Raw genomic sequence first — 15,201 nt, 5'->3', positions numbered from 1 at the left:
CCTGCTGTAGATAAATGTCTAGAATAAGGTCACTCTACTGTATAGATAAATGTCTAGAATAGTGTCACTCAGCTGTAGATAAATGTCTAGAATAGTCTCACCCTACAGTAGAATTGTGTTACCCTGCTGTATGGATAAATGCCTAGAATAGTGTCATTGTACTGTAGATAAATGTCTAGACTAGTGTCACCCTGCTGTAGATAAATGTCCAGAATAGTGTCACCATTTCTGTATAGATAAATGTCTAGAATAATGTCATCCTGCAGTAGATAAATGTCTAGAACAGTGTCACCATTTCTGTATAGATAAATGTCTAGAATATTGCCACCCTACTGTAGATAAATGTAGAATAGTGTCACCTTTCTATAGATAAATGTATAGAATAGTGTCACCCTGCTGTATAGATAAATGTATAGAATAGTGTCACCCTACTGTAGATAGATAAATGTATAGAATAGTGTCACCCTGCTGTATAGATAAATGTATAGAATAGTGTCACCCGGATGAAGATAGATAAATGTATAGAATAGTGTCATCCTGATGTAGATAGATAAATGTATAGAATAGTTTCACCATGCTGTAGATAGATAAATGTGTAGAATAGTGTCACCCTGATGTAGATAGATAAATGTGTAGAATAGTGTCACCCTGATGTAGATAGATAAATGTATAGAATAGTGTCACCCTGATGTAGATAGATAAATGTGTAGAATAGTGTCACCCTACTGTAGATAGATAAATGCAGGGCTCAAGTCCTGCAGGAACGCATGGGAACGGAGTTCCTGTACTTTTTCCACAACAGGAACTCAGTTCCCATTAGCATTCCCATTAGTCCTGCAAGACTTTGAAGTATGTGAGCTGTGTGGCAGGTGATACACCAGCAGCCACCGACACAGCTCGCGATAGTAAGCGCCACACACCAGGGGTGATCTGACCATTCAGGCATTGCCAGTAGGGGGCCCCATGACAGCTTCCTCTTCGATCTACCTATCAATCACAGCTAGCTGACGGTTAGATCAGGCCCCTGCTGCTAAGAGATTGTTATATAGTCAGACCTCTCGTGATGCGCTCCTCCCCTCTGGCTCCTCCTGATTTTCTGTCTCCTCATCTCCCCCCCCCCCCTCCAGTCTCCTGCATACTCTCTCTGTGTGTCCCGCTGAATCCCCCCTTCCTCTATCTTCAGTGTCATATGATGAGAAAACCCAGAGGAGGAGCACAGCTATTCTGCTCACAGGACATGCAGGGAGAGAGGTAAGCCGAGGGAGGAACATCAGTTTGGGGTGGTAAGCTGAACACAATACCTGGAAAAGTTTAATGCCAGGAGGGCAGTTTATGTGGAAATAGGTGAAGGGTTGGAATAGCAGCGAGTGTGTGTTGGAGCCCTGCAGAGTTTTCCGCCCCCCAAGCTAACATACATCTCCTAAGCAGGAACACATCACTATCTCCCCAAGCATTCTGTCCAGATAATGTACAGTTAATTTATGACTTTTCCGTTTAACCCTGTGTTATCCAAACTCTGTTCAATGAAAAGTGTAAACTCACCACATAAACACTCTATATACAAATTAAAATTCCCCAATAAAGATTGGAACATGATGTTCACATTTGCATGGAAGCACAATTGAAGGAATGCTGATTATTCAGAGAATTACCGTATTTATGTTTATTGAGGATTGTTTTTTTTTTTAATGTACTAACATTTAAGCTTCATACACACAATACGAAAATTGGATGAAAAATACCACTTTTGAAGTGTTCATGCATATGAGAGTATAATTATTATTATTTTTGGTGGGGAAGTGGATCTTGGGTGGGAGTTCCCACACTTTTTTCCCCAGGACTTGACCCCTGGATAAATGTATATAATAGTGTCACCCTGCTGTAGATAGATAAGTGTATAGAATAGTGTCACCCTACTGTATAGATAAATGTATAGAATAGTGTCACTGTGCTGTAGATAGATAAATGTATAGAATAGTGTCACCCTGCTGTATAGATAATGTATAGAATAGTGTCACCCTACTGTAGATAGATACATTTATAGAATAGTGTCACCCTGCTGTATATATAAATGTATATAATAGTGTCACCCTGCTGTATAGATAATGTATAGAATAGTGTCACCATGCTGTATAGATAAATGTATAGAATAGTGTCACCCTGCTGTATAGATAATGTATAGAATAGTGTCACCCTGCTGTATATATAAATGTATATAATAGTGTCACCCTGCTGTATAGATAATGTATAGAATAGTGTCACCCAGCTGTATAGACAATGTATAGAATAGTGTCACCCTACTGTAGATAGATACATGTATAGAATAGTGTCACCCTGCTGTATATATAAATGTATATAATAGTGTCACCCTGCTGTATAGATAATGTATAGAATAGTGTCACCCTGCTGTATATATAAATGTATATAATAGTGTCACCCTGCTGTATAGATAATGTATAGAATAGTGTCACCCTGCTGTATAGACAATGTATAGAATAGTGTCACCCTGCTGTATAGATAATTTATAGAATAGTGTCACCCTGCTGTATAGATAATGTATAGAATAGTGTCACCATGCTGTATAGGTAATGTATAGAATAGTGTCACCCTGCTGTATAGATAATGTATAGAATAGTGTCACCCTGCTGTATAGATAATGTATAGAATAGTGTCACCCTGCTGTATAGATAATGTATAGAACAGTGTCACCATGCTGTATAGATAATGTATAGAATAGTGTCACCATGCTTTATAGATAATGTATAGAATAGTGTCACCATGCTGTATAGATAAATGTATAGAACAGTGTCACCATGCTGTATAGATAAATGTATAGAATAGTGTCACCCTGCTGTATAGATAAATGTATAGAATAGTGTCACCATGCTGTATAGATAAATGTATAGAATATTGTCACCATGCTATATAGATAAATGTATAGAATAGTGTCACCATGCTGTATAGATAAATGTATAGAATAGTGTCACCATGCTGTATAGATAAATGTATAGAATAGTGTCACCCTGCTGAATAGATAAATGTATAAAATAGTGTCACCATGCTGTATAGATAAATGTATAGAATAGTGTCACCCTGCTGTATAGATAATGTATAGAATAGTGTCACCCTGCTGTATAGATAATGTATAGAACACTGTCACCATGCTGTATAGATAATGTATAGAACAGTGTCACCATGCTGTATAGATAATGTATAGAATAATGTCACCATGCTGTATAGATAATGTATAGAACAGTGTCACCATGCTGTATAGATAATGTATAGAATAATGTCACCATGCTGTATAGATAAATGTATAGAATAGTGTCACCATGCTGTATAGATAAATGTATAGAATAGTGTCACCCTGCTGTATAGATAAATGTATAGAATAGTGTCACCATGCTGTATAGATAAATGTATAGAATAGTGTCACCATGCTGTATAGATAATGTATAGAATAGTGTCACCCTGCTGTATAGATAATGTATAGAACACTGTCACCATGCTGTATAGATAATATATAGAATAGTGTCACCATGCTGTATAGATAATGTATAGAATAGTGTCACCATGCTGTATAGATAAATGTATAGAATAGTGTCACCATGCTGTATAGATAATGTATAGAATAGTGTCACCATGCTGTATAGATAATGTATAGAATAGTGTCACCATGCTGTATAATGTATAGAATAGTGTCACCCTGCTGTATAGATAATGTATAGAATAGTGTCACCATGCTGTATAATGTATAGAATAGTGTCACCATGCTGTATAGATAATGTATAGAATAGTGTCACCCTGCTGTATAGATAATGTATAGAATAGTGTCACCCTGCTGTATAGATAATGTATAGAATAGTGTCACCATGCTGTATAATGTATAGAATAGTGTCACCATGCTGTATAGATAATGTATAGAATAGTGTCACCATGCTGTATAATGTATAGAATAGTGTCACCATGCTGTATAGATAATGTATAGAATAGTGTCACCCTGCTGTATAGATAATGTATAGAATAGTGTCACCCTGCTGTATAGATAATGTATAGAATAGTGTCACCATGCTGTATAATGTATAGAATAGTGTCACCATGCTGTATAATGTATAGAATAGTGTCACCATGCTGTATAGATAATGTATAGAATAGTGTCACCATGCTGTATAGATAATGTATAGAATAGTGTCACCATGCTGTATAATGTATAGAATAGTGTCACCATGCTGTATAGATAATGTATAGAATAGTGTCACCCTGCTGTATAGATAATGTATAGAATAGTGTCACCATGCTGTATAATGTATAGAATAGTGTCACCATGCTGTATAGATAATGTATAGAATAGTGTCACCACGCTGTATAATGTATAGAATAGTGTCACCATGCTGTATAGATAATGTATAGAATAGTGTCACCATGCTGTATAGATAATGTATAGAATAGTGTCACCACGCTGTATAATGTATAGAATAGTGTCACCATGCTGTATAGATAATGTATAGAATAGTGTCACCATGCTGTATAATGTATAGAATAGTGTCACCATGCTGTATAGATAATGTATAGAATAGTGTCACCACGCTGTATAATGTATAGAATAGTGTCACCATGCTGTATAGATAATGTATAGAATAGTGTCACCATGCTGTATAGATAATGTATAGAATAGTGTCACCACGCTGTATAATGTATAGAATAGTGTCACCACGCTGTATAATGTATAGAATAGTGTCACCATGCTGTATAGATAATGTATAGAATAGTGTCACCACGCTGTATAATGTATAGAATAGTGTCACCATGCTGTATAGATAATGTATAGAATAGTGTCACCACGCTGTATAATGTATAGAATAGTGTCACCATGCTGTATAATGTATAGAATAGTGTCACCATGCTGTATAGATAATGTATAGAATAGTGTCACCACGCTGTATAATGTATAGAATAGTGTCACCATGCTGTATAATGTATAGAATAGTGTCACCACGCTGTATAATGTATAGAATAGTGTCACCACGCTGTATAATGTATAGAATAGTGTCACCATGCTGTATAGATAATGTATAGAATAGTGTCACCATGCTGTATAGATAATGTATAGAATAGTGTCACCATGCTGTATAATGTATAGAATAGTGTCACCACGCTGTATAATGTATAGAATAGTGTCCCCATGCTGTATAATGTATAGAATAGTGTCACCACGCTGTATAATGTATAGAATAGTGTCACCATGCTGTATAATGTATAGAATAGTGTCACCATGCTGTATAGATAATGTATAGAATAGTGTCACCACGCTGTATAATGTATAGAATAGTGTCACCATGCTGTATAATGTATAGAATAGTGTCACCACGCTGTATAATGTATAGAATAGTGTCACCATGCTGTATAATGTATAGAATAGTGTCACCATGCTGTATAATGTATAGAATAGTGTCACCATGCTGTATAGATAATGTATAGAATAGTGTCACCACGCTGTATAATGTATAGAATAGTGTCACCATGCTGTATAATGTATAGAATAGTGTCACCACGCTGTATAATGTATAGAATAGTGTCACCACGCTGTATAATGTATAGAATAGTGTCACCATGCTGTATAATGTATAGAATAGTGTCACCATGCTGTATAGATAATGTATAGAATAGTGTCACCACGCTGTATAATGTATAGAATAGTGTCACCATGCTGTATAATGTATAGAATAGTGTCACCACGCTGTATAATGTATAGAATAGTGTCACCATGCTGTAGAGAAAGTGCAGATTTAGTGCTGTGACTCCAGCAGAGAACACAGGCGGCCCCCTTCTTCTTCTCTGACATGTGGAAAGCCTTAATTATAATTTAAATGTCACCTCTTTAATTGTTAGGAAGTCTTCACTTTATAACCTCCCACTAATTGCACTGCACATTGGATGTAATTTATTAATCATATGTTGAAGCAGTGGGGGGGTGAATGGAGGAATCTATTGTTCCCCACCACTAATCTCCAGTGTTATAAATAGGCAGGCTGGCTGTGCAGGGCTTTCCTCCCTGCATGTATTATCCTGGTGATCAGACATTGTATTCTACTTATCTATGTGATGGTGGTGTGTAGGGAGGGCTGATGATGACAAGGTGTCCCCAGAGTAGGGACTCTCCATGTGAACACAGGGGCAGTGTACAGACACAGGTAGTGCACAGAAGTTGTTAGCAACAGTTTGCAGGGGGGGGGGGGAGCTCTGACAACGTCATTGATTGCCAGCCCCCCGCCTCCTCCAGGCAGATGGAAGAGTCCTTATAATAAAGAAGGTCCCTGGCTGTGTGTCTCCTCCTCCTCCCCATCTCGCTGGGGCTCCACCTTAGCCAAACAAGTCCGTGCTGTTCACTGATCTGTTCAGCACCGGGGACAGCTACCTCCAGCCACACAAAGAAACTGGGCTCAGCGATCCTCAGCAAAGAGATCTTCATCATAGTGATCCTCAGCAAAGAGATCTTCATCATAGTGATCCTCATTATAGTGATCCTCATCATAGTGATCCTCAGCAAAGAGATCTTCATCATAGTGATCCTCAGCACAGTGATTCTCATCATAGTGATCCTCAGCATTCATTCTCTTCCTTGCCCTCCATTGACTGCCAGGCTTACAGGAGGGGAGAGAAGAACTCTGGGCAGGAGAGACAAGGTAAGACACACTGCTCTCACTTCTCTGCCAGTGTGATGAAAAGTCTTGGATGATGTGCACTGTGCCTTTCTCAGGACTTACCTTACAGATCTATCCTTTATAATGCACATATTATTTCCAGCAGATCTGTGATGGATTATGAGTTGGGTGGGGGTTAATAAGACTCAATGCCTGTAGCTAATATGGCAGTGTTTACACAGTTCTATGTGCTGCTGGGTGTGCCTTACCACCAGGCTAAGACAAGGATCAATGTATAAAGTGCACCAACCTTTGTACTAACCCGGAGCAACCATCTCTTATTTTTCCCACAGATAAAAAGCAATTAAAGTCGGTTACTACGGGTTATTGCAGGTTGCACCCGTCGACGTTGGCCTTTTTACTGTCTTACATAGCTTGTAGATGACAAGTGTGTGTTTACTGTATCAGCATCTTTAATAAATATGTGTTTGTTGATAGGCAAGGCAACCTGTGGTTCTCCACTTGTAGCACAGCCACAAGCCAAGGATTGCCAGGGATTCCTGGTGCTGGAAGTTTCACATCTGCCACAGAGGCAAGCTGAGACCTGCAGCTTCTCAAGCAACCCAGCATGGTCTGGATACGCTTTGTCTTATAAGTGAAGATAACTGCCATTTTTGTTGGCTTTGACAGTGTGATGGGGGATAGTACAGCACACCTAATGCATGGGATACACACAGGCTTTACAGTTAATCTGTCTCTCTCAAAGAATATCCATCACTAGTCTAACATGACACCGACCTTTCTGATGGGTAGATTATATCATTAACCCGTAGAGCAGCTTTACCTGCTGCTTTTCCTATGGTGCTGCTCTGCGTATGTGGTGAGGCCAGCAAGAAGGAAAGAAATCTTCAAAGTTGGTTGCTTGATAACATCATCTTGAGTTGCTCATTATATGCATTTTAATCGCAGAAGATTGTGGTTATAAAACAAGACACAATCAGTGCAATATCCCTTTGTATACTCCCCACTTGCAAAATTGCAGCTGACACAATAAAGTGATTTCACAACACTTCAAAATGATTTTGAAGATTGTGGTTGACTGTGATACATTAAAGTGAAAGATAACGCTAACTAAGATACACTGTTAATTTGAGGTCAAATTTCAATTTAGTTTTAGTCATAGTCTTTTGACTAAAATGTCATTTTAGTTTTAGTCGTATTTTAATCATCTCAATTGTTTTCGTTTTAGTCGTATTTTAGGTGAATAAAATCTCCAATACATTTTTTTAAATCAGATTTTATTTTTGATTTTTTTTTTCCTTTTACACAACAAACATATACAAATAAACAAAACAACCAACAACAAAAAACATTTATTTCATTATTATCGACTGTACCAAAAATTCCAAAAATTTAGAGGACAACCGATACACTGTATAAAAAGTTAAATCAAACAGGTAAACCTGCTCTTGTAGTCAACTAAAATCTCCAGTACCCACCTGAACTTCCACTTTCCTTGGAGCTCCACTTGTCTGTTAACGCCCCAGCCCCCTTACTCTAATGTAAAGCCGTATTGGTTGAGAGATGCAGGCTCCCTCTGTATACCTGCTGCCTGGGAGTTCTGAAACAATTTGCTACAAACTGTCCTGTGCACTCCCTCACTCCCATTTACTTCCCCATCCCCACATACAGGTCATCTACCTATCCCCATAATATAATACACCTTGCCCTGTGTATTCCCTCTCTTCCATTTACTTCCCCATCCCCACCTACAGGTCATCTCCCTATCCCCAAAATATAATGCACCCTGCCCTGTGTATTCCCTCTCTCCCATTTACTTCCCCACATACTGGTCATCTCCCTATCCCCAAAATATAATGCACCCTGCCTAGTGTATTCCCTCTCTCCCATTTACTTCCCCATCCCTACATACAGGTCATCTCCCTATCCCCAAAATATAATGCACCCTGCCCTGTGTATTCCCTCTCTCCCATTTACTTCCCCACATACTGGTCATCTCCCTATCCCCAAAATATAATGCACCCTGCCTAGTGTATTCCCTCTCTCCCATTTACTTCCCCATCACTACATACAGGTCATCTCCCTATCCCCAAAATATAATGCACCCTGCCCTGTGTATTCCCTCTCTCCCATTTACTTCCCCAACCCCACATACAGGTCATCTCCCTATCCCCGTAGGGGATATAATGCACCCTGCCCTGTGCACTCTCTCACTCCCATTTACTTCCCCATCCCCACATGCAGGTCATCTCCCTATCCCCAAAATATAATGCACCCTGCCCTGTGCACTCCCTCACTCCCATTTACTTCCCCATCCCCACATACAGGACATCTCCCTATCCCCAAAATATAATGCTCTCTTCCCTGTGTATTCCCTCTCTCCCATTTACTTCCCCATCCCCACATACTGGTCATCTCCCTAGCCCCAAAATATAATGCACCTACACTGTGCTCTCCCTCTCTCCCGTTTACTTCCCCATCCCCCCATACAGGTCTCCTCTGCATCCCCAATGTGTAATGCAACCTGCACTGTGCACTCCCTCAATCCAAATATATACAATTTATCTAAATACATTAGATATTAGTCAACCAAATTTACAGGAAATTTTAGTTAACTAAAAGAAAACTGGAATTAATTTTCATCAAAGTTTTCATCAATTGACTTAATTCTAATGTTATTTTAATTTTGTTTTCGTTACTGAAAACATACAGCTGACAAAAACTATTAGGAAAACATTTTTGTGTGCAGAATTAACACTGCCAAAATATTGCCCACCCACCTGTTACCTATCCTGACTATCCTGTTTAAAAAAGATGTGTGTGTGCTTATCTATTTTTCATCTGATCCAGCAGCCCAAGCTTCCCTGTGTCAGAGAGTGGCTGCTGCAGGGGAGAGGATGGAGCAGCAACAATGGGTAGGCCATGGAAGCTTATGGGGGACATCACAGCTCCAAGAATTCACAGTCATTGTTGAGTGCTCCCTTACACGGGGAGCTGAAGTCACATGATCAAACCAGAACCAATTCAAAAAAGAGGGAGGGAGGGGGGTGGGGATTTTTAAAGTGGAACTAGACTTACCTACTCTCCAACAGTCTGGAACCCTTGCCATCATCTTCTATCAGGGGTGCTGGCCTTTGGGCTTCTCCACTAGTGGGTGTCGGATGATGTAACCCCTGCATATGTGTTGGATTCAGTCATCCCACCATACAGATATCTGTGCCTGCAATGTAGGCTGAGTTACACATGCCAAACAAGACAGTGAATAGACAAGTAGGTGTATTTAATCGCTGAAGAGACATTCAGAGCACTTTCATACTGGGGCGGGGTGGTGCTTTACCGTAGTTTTACCTGCCCTTTTCGGCCACTAGCGGGGCACTTTTAACCCCGCTAGCGGCTGAAAAATGGCTAAGAGCGCCCGCAAAGTGCCTCTCTTGAGGCGCTTTGTGGGCGCTTGGGCAGCCCTGGCCATTGATTTCAATAACAGGGGCGTTTTAGGGGTGGTATATTAACCGCTCCCACAATGCCCCAAAGATGCTGCTTGCAGGATTTTTTTCCTCTCCTGCAAGCGCACCGCTCATGCGTGAAAGCAATCTGGCTTTCACACTGGAGAGACAGGGGAGGCGGTTTTCATTTTTAGCCCTTTAGCGCCTGAAAAATGCCTCAGTGTGAAAGTAGCCTAAACGTCTCTTCTACGATAGAACTTTGCCTCGTCTAAGGCCGCGTACACACGGGCGGACTGTCTGACGGACTTGGTCCGCTGAAACGTGTTTCAGCGGACAGGCCGCTCGTGTGTGGGCTTCAGCGGACTTTTTCAGCGGACAGTCTGGCGGACTAAATCTTTCGGAATTTCTGTAATATTGTCCGTCCAACTTTGGTTTCCGCGGACAGTCCGCTCGTGAGTAGGCAAGTTGGACGGACTAAGTATGGCGCATGCTCAGAAAGGATTTACACGGCCGAAGGTTGCATTGCAGTGTATTGGACGTTGTATTTCTAGTCCCGTCGTACGTGCTGTACACGTCATCGCGCAAGCTTTCAGCGGACTGTCTGTTCATCGTGTGTGGTCAAGTCCGTTCATTCAAAAGTAGGACGGACTGTCTGTCGGATTGTCTGACGGACTTAGTTGGCCAGACAGTCCGCCCGTGTGTACGCGGCCTAAGTCTGTTCTAAACAAGCCTTCAGTTCCATTTTAAGAATAGTTAGACTTAGGCCGCGTACACACGGGCGGATTGTCTGGCCAACTAAGTTTGTCAGACAATCCGACAGACAGTCCGTTCAAAATTTGCATGAACGGACTTGACCACACACGATGAGCAGAAAGCGTGCACGATGACGTCTACAGCGCGTACGACGGGACTAGAAAAACGACGTCCTATACACTGCAATGCAACCTTCGGCCGTGTAAATCCTTTCTGAGCATGCGCCATACTTAGTCCGTCCAACTTGCCTACACACGAGCGGACTGTCCGCTGAAACCAAGTTTGGACGGACAAAACCAAGTTTGAACGGACAAAATTTCGGAAATTCCGTAAGACTTTGTTCGTCAGACAGTCCGCTGAAAAAGTCCGCTGAAGCCCACACACGAGCGGATTGTCCGCTGAAACACTGTTCAGCGGACTAAGTTGGACAGACAATCCGCCCGTGTGTACGCGGCCTCAGCCTTTATTAACACCTTAATATTAAAGCAGAACTTTAGGGAAAGAAAAAATTCTCCCTTGCTGTGGGGCTGTCCTGCTGTGCAGGGGTTAAATGCTTGTTGGAACTAGGGGTCAGCAAAAAAGCAGACCAACTACAAGGTGGTACCATTTTATCTTTCCCCCAAGATGGGCTTTAACCACTTGCTTACTGGGCACTTAAACCCCCTTCCTGCCCAGGCCAATTTTCAGCTTTCAGTGCTGTCACTCTTTGAATGACAGTTGCACGGTTATGATACTCATATTACATTTTTAACATTTTTTTTTCACACAAATACAACTTTCTTTCGGAGGTATTTAATCAGAACTGGGGTTTTTATTTTTTGCTAAACAAACAAAATAAGATCAAAAATGTAGAAAAAACAAACAGTTTTCATAGTTTGTTATGAATGTTGCAAACAGGTAATTTTTCGCCTTCATTGATGTGCGCTGATGAGGCTGCACTGATGGGCACTGATAGGCACTGATAAGGTGGCACTGATGGGCGCTGATAGGTGGCACTGATGAGGTAGCACTGGTGGGCACTTATCAGGAGGCACTGATGAGGCTGCACTAATAGGTGGCACCGATGAGCACCGATAGGTGGCACTGATGGGCACTGATATGTGGCTCTGATGGGCACTAATAGACACTGGTAGGAGACATTGTAATAAGCAACTGATGAGGAGGCACTGATTGGCAGCACTGATGGGAACTGATAGGTGGCACTGGTGAGCATTGCTAGGTGGCACTGGTGGACACTGCTTAGCAGCAGTGGGTGTGGAATGTGCAGGACTGATGTCCCATTTACATAAGTCGGTAAGCATGAGGGGGAAAAAAGCCAATTGCCGGTGTTCTGCCTAATAGAGTCTGGCCATCAATATGTGTCCGCTCCGTACTGCGCATGCGCTGTACGGAGCAGACGAAGCTTCGGAAAATCTCCGAAGCTGAACGGCGCCTGCGCCGTGAGTGGAGGTGGTAGCCCCACTATCCAAGCGGACATAGGGTTGTGAATTTTAGAGGGCCCCTCGCGGGCGAGCTTCGCTCGCCACGCTTCGGGCTCGGCCTCGCTGCGCTCGGCTCTTTTTTATTCTAACTCTATGTCCACTTGGATAGTGGGGATAGAACCTGGACTCACGGCGCAGGCGCCGTTCATCCTCTGCAATTTTCGGAATCTGTGTTCCTGTGTACTGCGCATGCGCAGTACGCAGGGGACAGCATCTGATGGAGGACCCTATTTGACAAGACACCGGCTTCTGTTTATATCACGTGATCAGCTGTTATTGGCTGACAGCTGATCACTTGGTAAGGGGCCAGGATCTGCCCCTTACTCTGATCTGTGATCAGCCGAGTCTCATGGGCTCACTGATCACAGAGTGTGCTGCCCTGCAGGGGGTGCGCATGCAGCACATGCAAGGGAGGATGTCCATGTACGCCCTCCCGTCAATTTGGGCCCATGCCGCTGTAGCCGTCTTTCAGCTATATGCAGGGCGGGAAGAGGTTAAATAAGGAGTATATGATTGTCAAAGGTAGTTTTGCAGTGGTTCAGGTGGGATTCAGATGCAATTCTGATACGATTCAGGGATACAATTATGAATACCCTTTTGTTCAAAGCAAGTTTAATACTGTTGCAATTTCCAATCTGCCTTCATATGCTAAAAATGCTGTCCGTCCTCTTCTCTAAAACTGTCTTACATCCACTTCTATACAAATCTATCTTCCTATGTAACAGTTATCTCAGAATGCCACTATACTCTATGCTGTGCAAGTTTGGAACGCATTGCCCAAACTCGCACAGGACCCTTTTTTTTAACTGGATCAAAATCGCATAGATGTGAATGTCCTTCATAGAAAACAATGTATTTTCAGATGCCATGCAAATCTATGCTTTTCAGAACGCATCTGATCTGCATCAGATTCATATCAATGTAAACCGGGATCATAGCCTGGTACACACTACTAGTTTTTTTCGTTCAACCTGCAGAAAAGCTGACCGCTCAAGTCGGAGCCACTGTGCTAACAGTCTGATGTTAATACAGTGATCTCCCCTGCTGTTCTATAGTGTTCTGACAGGGGGGCGGCCTCCCTACCAGAACACTCCGGTCAGCGCTCTCAGCCATTAGCTCAGATCACTGATCGGGAGCTGGTCGGCTGCTGGTTTTTCACTATGTTCGTCAGACAGAAGCCAGCCGAACAGCTGGCTTTTCTCAGACTGCCTGCCATAGACATGGGTCGAATATTGTCTGATTTGTATTCAACCAGCCGATGTTGTCTGACAATTGACCCGTGTGTACTAGGCTTAAGATTCCATTCACACCTAGGTGTTTTGGGATTGCAGCAGAATCAATGTGATTCTGCCTGCCATATCAAAACGCACTACAATCACAAAACACAGGTTCAGGTGCCAAGGAGAGCTTCACGTAATGCAATTTGCCACGATTGCCACGTGATAAATTGTGCGATAATCATGGCAAAACTGCACTGTGTTTTAGGTGCCATTATTTTTAATTCAATTTTTTTATTTTATTTTTTAAATTTTTTATGTTTTGCCATGGTAGTGCCCAAGTTTGAATGGAAGATCATACAAGTTTCTAGGATTGGTACTGACCAGATTTCAGTCATAATTTTAAAAAATCTGATTAACCAGAGCTATACAAATGTAAAAATAATATACGACTTAAAATGGAATAGGACGCCATTAATTAAATTACAGGAAAAAAAGCTTGAATTTAAACTCCAAATTCCTAAACTGTTATTAGAGTATTTATCTTTACAGCTAGCAAGCTTACTTGCTAAATCTCTGTGGACTCATTATTTTCCAAATATCTTTCAATGTCAGCCCAAGAAAATGTAGTCTAGCTTACTCAGTGGAAGCAAGCAGTGGCCTGTGAAATTCTCAGAGAAAAGGGTTGGGTACCAAGTCCACCTCACAAGCATTGTGACAGCTTGCAAGATTACCTCTTACACATTGTATAAACCGATATTAAAAGCAAAGTACTTGGGCATTCGATATTTTTTTAAACATTACAGAAATGTAACCATCTCCATTGTTTCTGTGGAGGTAGCCCCGGGCCATCTTTAATATTGATTGGACCATGGGCAAATATTTTCTTGGGCCCTCCCGAACCCACTTATCAACTATTTGCCGGCAGTATGGGGCTCAAGGGGCAGCGCGGGTAAAAAAGGGGAAGGTGTCCCGGTCCCAGTCACAAGAATGATTGGGCCCAGGGCACCTTCCCCTTTTGCCCTGCGTTAAAGACGGCTCTGAGGTAGGCACAGACTAGCACTAAGAGAGGTTGCTCCAGGAAATCCCACTGTGTTGTCACTCTGCAGAATGCAGCATGGGTCCCGGGGCCCACTTGTTGCAGTCCTTGTCTTGAGTGCAATCCAAAATACAATAATTCAAGTGCACTTGCAGCATACAACTTGACAGTAGAACTATAGGCAAAACTCTTTTTTCATTTTGAATAAGGTACAGGAGGGTTAGTATCCCTGCCCCATAGCCAAGCAGGAAGTGAGAGGAAATCCCTGCAAATTAAAGTGGCAGTAAAGCCCATTTTGTGATTTTTACCTACAGGTAAGCCTATAATAAGGCTTACCTGTAGGTAAAATGAATATGATAATCACCCTGGATGCAGCCGATGACATCACTGGTGCATGCACTCAACATATGTCGGACCGTCAGAGCTTTGTGCTGGAACCAAAGGCTCCCGTGTGCATGCTGTGATGTCAACATGGCTCTGGCCAATCACACAGGTCGAGTCCGTGAACCTGGAAGAAAGACCAGGAGAAGATGTCAGCCCTCTCAGCGGTGACCTGGTGCCGCTGAAAGGCTTTGTTCCAATGTAAGTATTGCATAATGTGCTAGT

The 15,201-nt window shown here is 41.9% G+C and overlaps 1 protein-coding gene across 1 annotated transcript in view; it reads left to right on the top strand.

Annotated features, from left to right (window-relative positions):
- Nucleotides 1-6,218: 6,218 nt before the first annotated feature.
- LOC143934165 (synaptotagmin-1-like) overlaps nt 6,219-15,201 on the top strand; it is a 381,736-nt gene continuing 372,753 nt past the window's right edge. The window contains exon 1 of the mRNA XM_077457544.1: nt 6,219-6,683. The gene's annotated coding sequence lies outside the window, so the exon portion shown is untranslated. The remainder of the gene's footprint in view (nt 6,684-15,201) is intronic.

This window comes from Lithobates pipiens, unplaced genomic scaffold, assembly GCF_037356315.1.
Source record: "Lithobates pipiens isolate NorthernLeopardFrog02 unplaced genomic scaffold, aLitPip1_a1.2 Scaffold_27, whole genome shotgun sequence".
Taxonomy (NCBI): domain Eukaryota; kingdom Metazoa; phylum Chordata; class Amphibia; order Anura; family Ranidae; genus Lithobates; species Lithobates pipiens.
The sequence above is the reverse complement of the archived record's forward strand: the minus strand, read 5'-3'. Positions and strand labels throughout refer to the sequence as shown.